This window comes from Gymnoscopelus braueri (genome assembly GCF_963280865.1).
Source record: "Gymnoscopelus braueri genome assembly, chromosome: 6".
NCBI lineage: Eukaryota > Metazoa > Chordata > Actinopteri > Myctophiformes > Myctophidae > Gymnoscopelus > Gymnoscopelus braueri.
Genome location: NC_137607.1, coordinates 57007678 through 57016664, shown reverse-complemented (window position 1 = coordinate 57016664; position 8987 = coordinate 57007678). Strand labels below are relative to the sequence as shown.

The 8987-nt window shown below is 40.6% G+C and overlaps 1 protein-coding gene across 1 annotated transcript in view; it reads left to right on the top strand.

Moving 5' to 3' along the window:
* The window catches only part of LOC308087238 (uncharacterized protein), a 29699-nt gene continuing 20712 nt past the window's right edge, over positions 1-8987 (top strand). The window contains exon 1 of the mRNA XM_080430968.1: positions 1-95. The gene's annotated coding sequence lies outside the window, so the exon portion shown is untranslated. The remainder of the gene's footprint in view (positions 96-8987) is intronic.

Sequence of the window (8987 nt, the reverse complement as noted above, 5' to 3'; positions counted from 1 at the left end):
CTGTGAAGAGTTTAGTCTTGTTTTCCTCGTCGCTTCAAACGGATTAAAAGCTGGAGACTCTCAGTGACGTCATTGATCGTCTATCAGTTTATCAGGTAAATTCATGTTGTATCTTCTTGTTGTTTTCACCACAGAATGTTACTGCGTCACATAATAACCCACACCGTGGATAAGGACAATAAGCTAAGCAGTTAGCATAGTGTGCTAGCATAGCTGCTACAGCAGTCCTAGCAGATCAAATGTGCTGTGGAATTCATGGTCATTGTAGAAGATTTTACAATAACATGACTGTTGTCAAACATGTATTACTGAATGAACTGAATAGCAAGGGTAGCCACTAGCCTAGCTGTAGAATACAACTCTCGTAGACGTATGATTATGACGTTTTCAATCTACGAGAGTTGTAGGGGTGATCCCCCATGGACACAGGGACTTTCAGCACTATACCCCGTAGATCTCCAAACATGTACAAATTGAAAAAAAAAGGTGCTTACCTCAACGCCCCAAATGTTAACTTTCTCTACGGGGTAGTAGTGCAATGTAATAATCCATATCTTTCAATAAAGAAGTGTTTTAATGCCGTCTGTGGCCGATTCTGTCGGAAGTTCCCAATGGGCGGTAGGGACTATCTGTGTTCCGTCAGCAACGATAGCGGAGCAACAATAAGACTTCCGGTGGACGATCTCTTCAGAATAAGAGTACCCTCTAAAAATAAAAATAGAGTAGAAAAACGGCTAATTTGCACATTAAAACTACAAATTAAGCATTTAAACGAAGCTACACAACACACATTATGTTTCTGTGTAACAAAAACGGTTTTTTAAACATTAATAATGTATCAAAATGGATAAATGGTCAGAAAAGGTCAGAAAAGGGCCGTTTTCAGACAATAGTGTATACAAATTGGACAGGAGACGGTGCTTAGTTAGCGCCGGAGCTTCTGAGGTACGCACGCGTTCGGGGAGAGCCCCTCTACACCGCCACACTCTCCGCTAAGCGGGAGAGGTGTATTTTGACAATTTACACCGGGTGGGTCTACCCGTATCTTCCGTATTGTTCAATAACAAGCATTTTAATCCGATCGGTGGCCATTTTCTCAGGATTTTCGCCATAACGCTTTCAACTACGTGAGCCTATCGGTTGGTAGGTGTATTGCACCCTGATACATTATAACTCTATGAAAAAAATGGCCGCTGATAGGAGTAAAATGCTTTTTATTGAACAATATGGAAGATAAGGGGACTTAGACCTGAGCTTTTTAACTTGTAACATCCGTGGCCATGGGGTTAGCACTTTATATTTGAAATCTGAATGTTTATGTAGATGTTCCTGGTTTTTGAAATTTCTACATCTACAACCCGTACAAGTAGCGCCATGACCCTCATGATATGACAGTCATGTTTCAAGGCTAACACATCCATTTATTAACATGACTGTTGTGACCTCATGAGGACATACATTTAACACGTATGTGTATTAACATGAGCTAAATACTAACAGTAAATGGGGATGCTAACCTGCGCCCTGTTAACAATACAGCTAAAGCTATTACAACCACTCTTTGTTATTTATTTATTTTAACCACATTAATCTTTGTGTCCCTGTTCTGGGGTGAATATTCTGTGAATATTCAAGTTCGTAAACAAGTCCATGTTTGCAATGAACTGAATAGCAGGGGTAGCCATTAGGCCTAGAATGTTTAATTCCATTATGCTTCTATGCACACACACACACACACACACACACACACACACACACACACACACACACACACACACACACACACACACACACACACACACACACACACACACACCTTCAACATTTCACGGAGAGAAAACATAAAAGTTTGGGTACATGTTCCCTAGATATGAACTCTCCACATCAGATCAGATTCTCAAATTTTTGAGTTGAGATTTTTTTTCGATATTCAAAACGAATAAGGAGATAACAATTTCCAAAGATTTGCTGCTCCATCCACTTCAATGTTAAAATTCAAACGGACAAACAATTCACATTGTTTTTTGGTTTAAAACTACTGGTTTTGAGCTATTTTCAAACATCAAACAACACATGTCAACGAGGTCACAATGACCTCGTTGACATTTGTGAAACCACACCTGAATCTCCTCAGTGATTAGCAACCATCAGGGGATCAATCATACTGGAGGAAAACATTCTGTGGCTACTTGAAAAGGTAACAAAATCGTTCAAAACCCTGGCAGAGGCTACAGACTGCTCTAAAAAAAACTCTGGCAGGGTAAGTGTTAAACAAGATCTGCTTTGAACTAATTGAATATAACGTAATGAAATGCTGTATTTCCATTATTTGATCTACTTTGCATGTGTGGCTGTCTGGCTGTAGTATTTATTTCATAAACATTTGGGGGATTTCTGCTTTTCTTTTCAAATGACACATGCACATTGTGGCTGATAATGCTGCTATATCTGAATTATTATTTTTAGTATTATAATATTACATCACTCCATATTATGTTTGACAGAGAATGACATGCAATCAGAGTGCCTTAATATTGTATTTTCCGTATTTTTTATTTTTTCCTGCTTTTATTGTGAACATTTCTTTTTAAATTATATTTATTATTTATTTTCTATTACATTCCACTGTCTGAACCAATCATTTAAATCATGTCTTTATGTTTGTTTGTCAAATCATGTCTTTATGTTTGTTTGTCAGGTACATTTCTTTATTCCACTGCATTTCTTACAGATTTTGTCTATTTTTTAAAAGGAAAATGTGACAGCAATAACAATATGGGGGGAGGGATGGGGAAAGGGAGAAAATGAAAAAAAGACTGACTTCATGTCTATACTGTGAACCTAATAAAGATATTTGTTTAAAAAAAAATTGTATTTTCCTTACTGTAATAGCTACAGTATTTATATCAGGGTTTCCTGCAGGGAAAAAGTTAGGCCCGGTGCTAGGCCAGGGGAGAGCAAAATTGTGCGCACGCGCCACACATTTATTTCTTATTTCCCTCAAAATATTAACGAGTTGGTGTGATGATAATAATAATTCATTAATAATAATTTAGTCTCAATCTTAGTCCAGTTTCAATCGCCCTTGTTAGTTTATCATATTTAGTAGAGATGCACCGATTAAAAAAGCCGGTTTTAGGTCAAACCGGCTGGATCGGTGCTCGGCCGGTCACTGTCATAAATTCCGATTTTATGCCGGTGAAATTGATACTGCATGGGCACTGCGCAGCAACAGCATGATGATCAAATCGTGCGAGTCGACTCGGTAAACATTAGCAAGAAGTGACAGCCTACAGATGGTGCTGATTACCATTGAAATATAAGGATACATATATCGAATATATATATTATGGAATATATTATATATTCCATAATGCTGCGCGCAGTTATAACCTCAATGCCGTGGCTGTCGGTCCATCACTGAGAGTTTAAAGGCAGTAAGGGCCCGTACAGACTGCAGGAGATTGGGTCCGATATTGCTGTCGCCGAATTTTTTTGGCGCTCGCCGACAAAACCTCCCGATCTGACGCAGATCGGCCTTTGATCTGCGAGATAATGCTCGCTGTGTGTGAAAGGCACCGCGAGACGATATGGGCGCGATAATCCGCTCTGCGACGGCTTTCCGACCGTTTTCAGATAACTACCATGTTAGATATTCAGCTCTGTCCCAGACAGGAGATCGGACAGTATCATACATTATGAAAGGGTCTGCGAGGAGATCCACGCTACAGCCAATGAGAGCACATTACAGCCACCGTGGCCAGGGGAGCGTCGCTGGATCTGACCACAACAAACAGTCCCTACCGCAATATTACCGTCCAGTCCTGTATTAAGTTAACATTATGAAACAAAATGAGAGAGTGAGCGAGCCTGGTGGGCTGTTTATTTTAGAGGAATTGGAGAGAGAGAGAGAGAGAGAGAGAGAGAGAGAGAGAGAGAGAGAGAGAGAGAGAGAGAGAGAGAGAGAGAGAGAGAGAGAGAGAGAGAGAGAGAGAGAGAGAGAGAGAGAGAGAGAGAGAGAGAGAGAGAGAGAGAGATACGCTGTTTCTGAACAGCGTTGCCAGATGTTGCGAGAGAAATAAGCAACCAGGTCTATGAAAACAAGCCCAAGAAAAGGCCACTTGAGCACTTTAAACCTATTTACAAATACATTGGATATTTGAAAATAGCCGATCTACAAGCTCACAACGCGTCGCAGCTATTTTCGAAGAAAAATCTTGAGAAAATTGTGGAATATTTTCCAAATCCACACAAATCTTGTATGGGGGTCTATGATGGCACAACATATTTACAGAAGGGGGGTCTGCGGACAAATACATATTATGTGTTGTTTAAACCACTGGTTTAAACAACATTAGGAAACAAGGCCAAATAAGCAACTACACAAATAAGCCCAAAAAATGCACCCCGCAACAACCAATATTTACAAGCAACTCTACAGAAAAACAAGCCCAAAGTCGCTTATAATAAGCGGACATGGCAACGCTGTCACTGACCGCTTCTGCGCACTTGACGTGCGAGAGAGAGAGAGAAAGAGCGAGAGAGGGGAGAGGGAGAAAGAGCGAGAGAGGGGAGAGAGAGAAAGAGCGAGAGAGGGGGGAGAGGGAGAGGGAGAGAGGCATATCACGGGATACGTCGATTAAAATGAATTGGAATAAACTCAAATGTATGTATTGGGTCTGACTCTGGAGATAGCATCCTAGTGAACTATCCTACAGTGTGTCAGCCCTTGTCGGGGATCAATCCTGTTGTGAAGACCACAACGATATTATGACAGCCGATTTCAAGAAATAAACTCCTGCAGTGTGTTATGCTTAACGATCAGATGACCCCCCGACCACTTTAAGATCCTGCAGTCTGTACCTGCCTTAAGTGTGTCACCAGGCTGCTCAGACGGTCCGTGCAGTTGAAGTTAGTTTCACTTTCAGTGACAGACAACAGCATTGTAAAAGCTGATGCAGGCTACAGAAGGAAAAAAAACTGTCTATAAACATCCCTTTTATTTTAGCCAGTTCCAAAGAAAAATCACCCCCTTCTCTCTTTGCATAAGTTGTTGAAAAGACTGTGTGTGTGTGTGTGTGTGTGCGTGTGCGTGCGCGGTGCGCGTGCGTGCACTTCTTCCAGTGGAGTAGACAGTAGCTGCTCATACCTGCAGGGTTGCTTTTTGTTCCAAATAAATTACTAGGGGCCATCTGAAAAGTCCTTGATGCATCATCCATCCACAGTGCACCGCTGGTTTGCAGACGTCTTGTCATCTATCAGCTGTAGCCTATTAAGCAAGGGATAATGCATGGGGAGGTGGTCATTATTGAAATTTGAAGCCCGACAGGGTGATTCTGCATAATCACCCTGAAGGGCTTTAAATTTCAATAATGACCACCTCCCCATGCATTATCCCGCTTATTACACGGCTACTTAATAAATACATAAATACATTTAACCAAAAGTAACAACAAAACAAAGTATTTCCTTGCTTACAGCAATGAAAGTATTCCATATTGGGCAGGGCGGACAAGTTCGCCTCGGAAAACAAATGACAGTATTCCACAAGGTAACCGGAAAACTCGCCCCAAAACACACTCGCCCCCGATTCTATATACCGCCGATTTGCCTGTAATACCGCCGGATTTGCCCCGGGGCGACTGTGTTTTGGGGCGAGCGTTTTGGTATTCCCCCGTTGTTGTGCCACGATAAACAAGGAAGTGCAGTGGATCAAATAGAATCACTTTTCGGTTATTGCATCGTCTATTTCTCACTTCAAATGTTTTCAAAAACATTATAAAAAAACGTTATAGAGCTCATCGGTCATTATCCAGAAATAATGACCGATGACTGACAAATCAGAATCGAGCATTCAACCAAGCCGTGTAATAAAGCTCGTTAAGACTCGTCCGAAAGTTTAACAAAGTCCACTGAGCAACAGAGAGTAGTGTAACATAAGTCCCAGAGGTTAAAACAAGCCAAAACAGTGACATATGGTAATATTTTGCCTTTGATATCATTGAAAGGCAAGATACTAGACTAGACTAGAGCAGGGGTCTTAAACATTTTCAGGCCAAGGAACCCCTAGCTGAGACTATATTGTATAAAATTGTGCTGTATTTTTTTTAAACTTGATCTGCTCTTTTCCCCCCTCTACACCTATACTCTTTGCCAAAAATAGCAGATCTACAAGCTCATGAGATTGTAGATCTGCTATTTTTGGTCCTCCTCAAAAATGGTATGCTAATGGTTAATGTAAAAAAATATCATATCACACAAAGCTTTGGCGGCCCCCCTGTAGTAACTCTGAGGACCCCCTAGGGGTCCCGGACCCCCTGTTGAAGACCCCATGACTAGTGACAATAAGGTACATTTCTCACTTTGAAAACAATTAAATGCAGACATACATGCTATGTGTCTGAATGGGAAAACCTTATTTATTTATTTTTGCTTTTAGTCAAAATAAGAAAATAATTTTGCATTAAGATAAGTTTTTTGTTATAAAATATTACAATTTAAAAAAAATATCATTTCAATAACTGATGTCAATTATGGACCATTTGCCATAATCATGCAGCTCTATTACAGTGACAGCCATGACAGCAATGGTACAAATAAAAATAAATAAATAGACTACAGTAGTATTCTTTTACAAATTCTTCTTCTTTTTGTAATCACCTTTCGTTGTATAGTTAGGGCATCAATATTATAGCCATCATGATATTAAACTGGATATTGTCTGTGATTGTGGATATTGTACTATTATGATATGGCATAAGTGTTCTTTTCCTGGTTTAATCTTATTGGTACTCTATATTGGCAAATACACAAAATTAAGTACTTGTACTGGGCCTGAACAAATTCTAGCTAGTTGTTTAGTTCTTAGATAGAAAATCGGTATCGGTAAAACCGGTATCGGCAGGTCAGACTTGTAAAAAAACTGTAATCGGTATTGGCCAAGGATTTTTCAATCGGTGCATCTCTAATATTTTAGTTTTAGTGAACTAAAAGTCGAACATTTTAGTCTTTATCGTAGTCCAACAAAACATTAAGTATTTAGTTTAGTTTTAGTCAACAAAAACAGTTTACATTTAAGTCTAGTTTTTTCGTCAATGATAAATCTTTTAGTCTACCTTTATTCGATACAAACTTGGCGTTTTGATTTGACCACACTGATCCCAGTACAATCTAACACTAAAGACCTGGTTATAGAACCAATGTCCAGTTCTACCAACTGATCCTAGTACAGCCTGACAACGCAACACTTGGTTATAATATAGAACCAACCCACACTGAACCCAGTACACAGCCAACACCTGGTTATAGAACATGGGTCTTCAACAGGGGGTCCGAGACCCCTAGGTGGTCCTTAGATTTACAATAGGAGGGCCACCAAATGTTTGTGTGATAGCATTTTTATTTTACATTAACCACTTGAACACTAGCATCCTTATTCTGAGGGGAACATTTGCCAAAAAATAGCAGATCTACAAGCTCCCTATTTTCGGCAAAGAGATTTGGTGTACAGGGAAAAAAAGAGTACCAACTAGAAAAAGTGCTCCTCGGAGCACAGGTCTCCGCCAGGTCAGGTAGGTTATTGTGGCCTCCTGGTGGCGCTATAATAGGCCAATGTGAAAAGGGTGGCATTTCTTCTTAGGCCTTTCAATGGGACACTGCATTCATGATTTGAGGCATTTTGTTCCAAAAATGTGTTTTGCTAAATTAGACCTGCTGGTGGCGCTATAACAGGCCAATGTGAATGTGAAAAGGGGGGCATTTCTTCCTCGGCCTAGTGGGAATCTGCATGCAAAATTTCACGGAAATTGCACACTGCGTTCATGTTTTGAGGCATTTTGTTCAAAACTGACCAATCCTGCAAACTTTGGAAGCCACTGTAAGCCAATTAGGATGGAATATGAAATATCGGACAGATCCATCAGAATCACATGACTATGGAGATGCAGTGTACCAATTTGCGTGTTTTTTGGACAGAATCTGAAGGAATAATCTCCAAAAATGTATTTTACATAAGTCGGCCTCCTGGTGGCGCTGTAAAAAGCAGATGTGAAAAATGCAGTCCAGATGTTTTTCCTTGGCCTCTAGGAAGTGTGCGTGCAAAGTTTCACGCAGATCGGTGCAGTTATAGTTAAAAATGCAAATCGGCCAGTTATAGCTCCACCATGAGGCTGATTTGAACATTTTCAAGTGGCATTTCTTCCTCGGCCTAGTGGGAATGTGCGTGTGCAATTTTATGGAAATGGCAAGCTGCGTTCATGATTGGAGGCAGTTTGTTCAAAACGGACCAATCCTGCAAACTTTGGAAGCCAACCTTAGCCAATGAGGATGCAATATGGAAAATCTGACAGATCCGGGTTGATCACATGACTATAGAGATACTGTGTACCGATTTGCATGACGTTTGGTTAAAAGCTGTAGGTGTAATGGGAAAAAATGGGTTTTGCACAAATCGGCCTCCTGGTGGCGCTATAACAGGCCCATGTGAAAAATGTGGGGCAGAGGTTCTGAATTGGCATCCAAGGAGTGGGTGTGCACAGTTTCGCAGCGACCGGGCTAACGGTGCCGGAGATTAGCTGGTAACACACGGACAGGACGCACGCAGCCACGCACGCACGCACGCACGCACGCACGGACGGACGGAGGGTAAAACATACTCTCTCGCCATGCCTTTCGGCCTGGCGGAGACAATTACAGAGCCAAAGGTCAAGTTTCTTAAGTATTGAGAGGGTTTAAGTGGTGCATTTCTGAAAATCAACATATTAATAGAAAATATAATGTGTAAACAAACACACATCATGCATTTACACATCACTGATGATTGTGCTGTCAAATAAAATAAGTATGAAGCTATCTATGAAATCTATGAAAAAGCTTAATCTGCAATACGTTATACAATATAGAGATGCACCGATTGAAAAATCCTTGGCCGATACCGATTACCGTTTTTTTTAAGTCTGACCTGCCGATACCGGTTTTACAGATTTTTC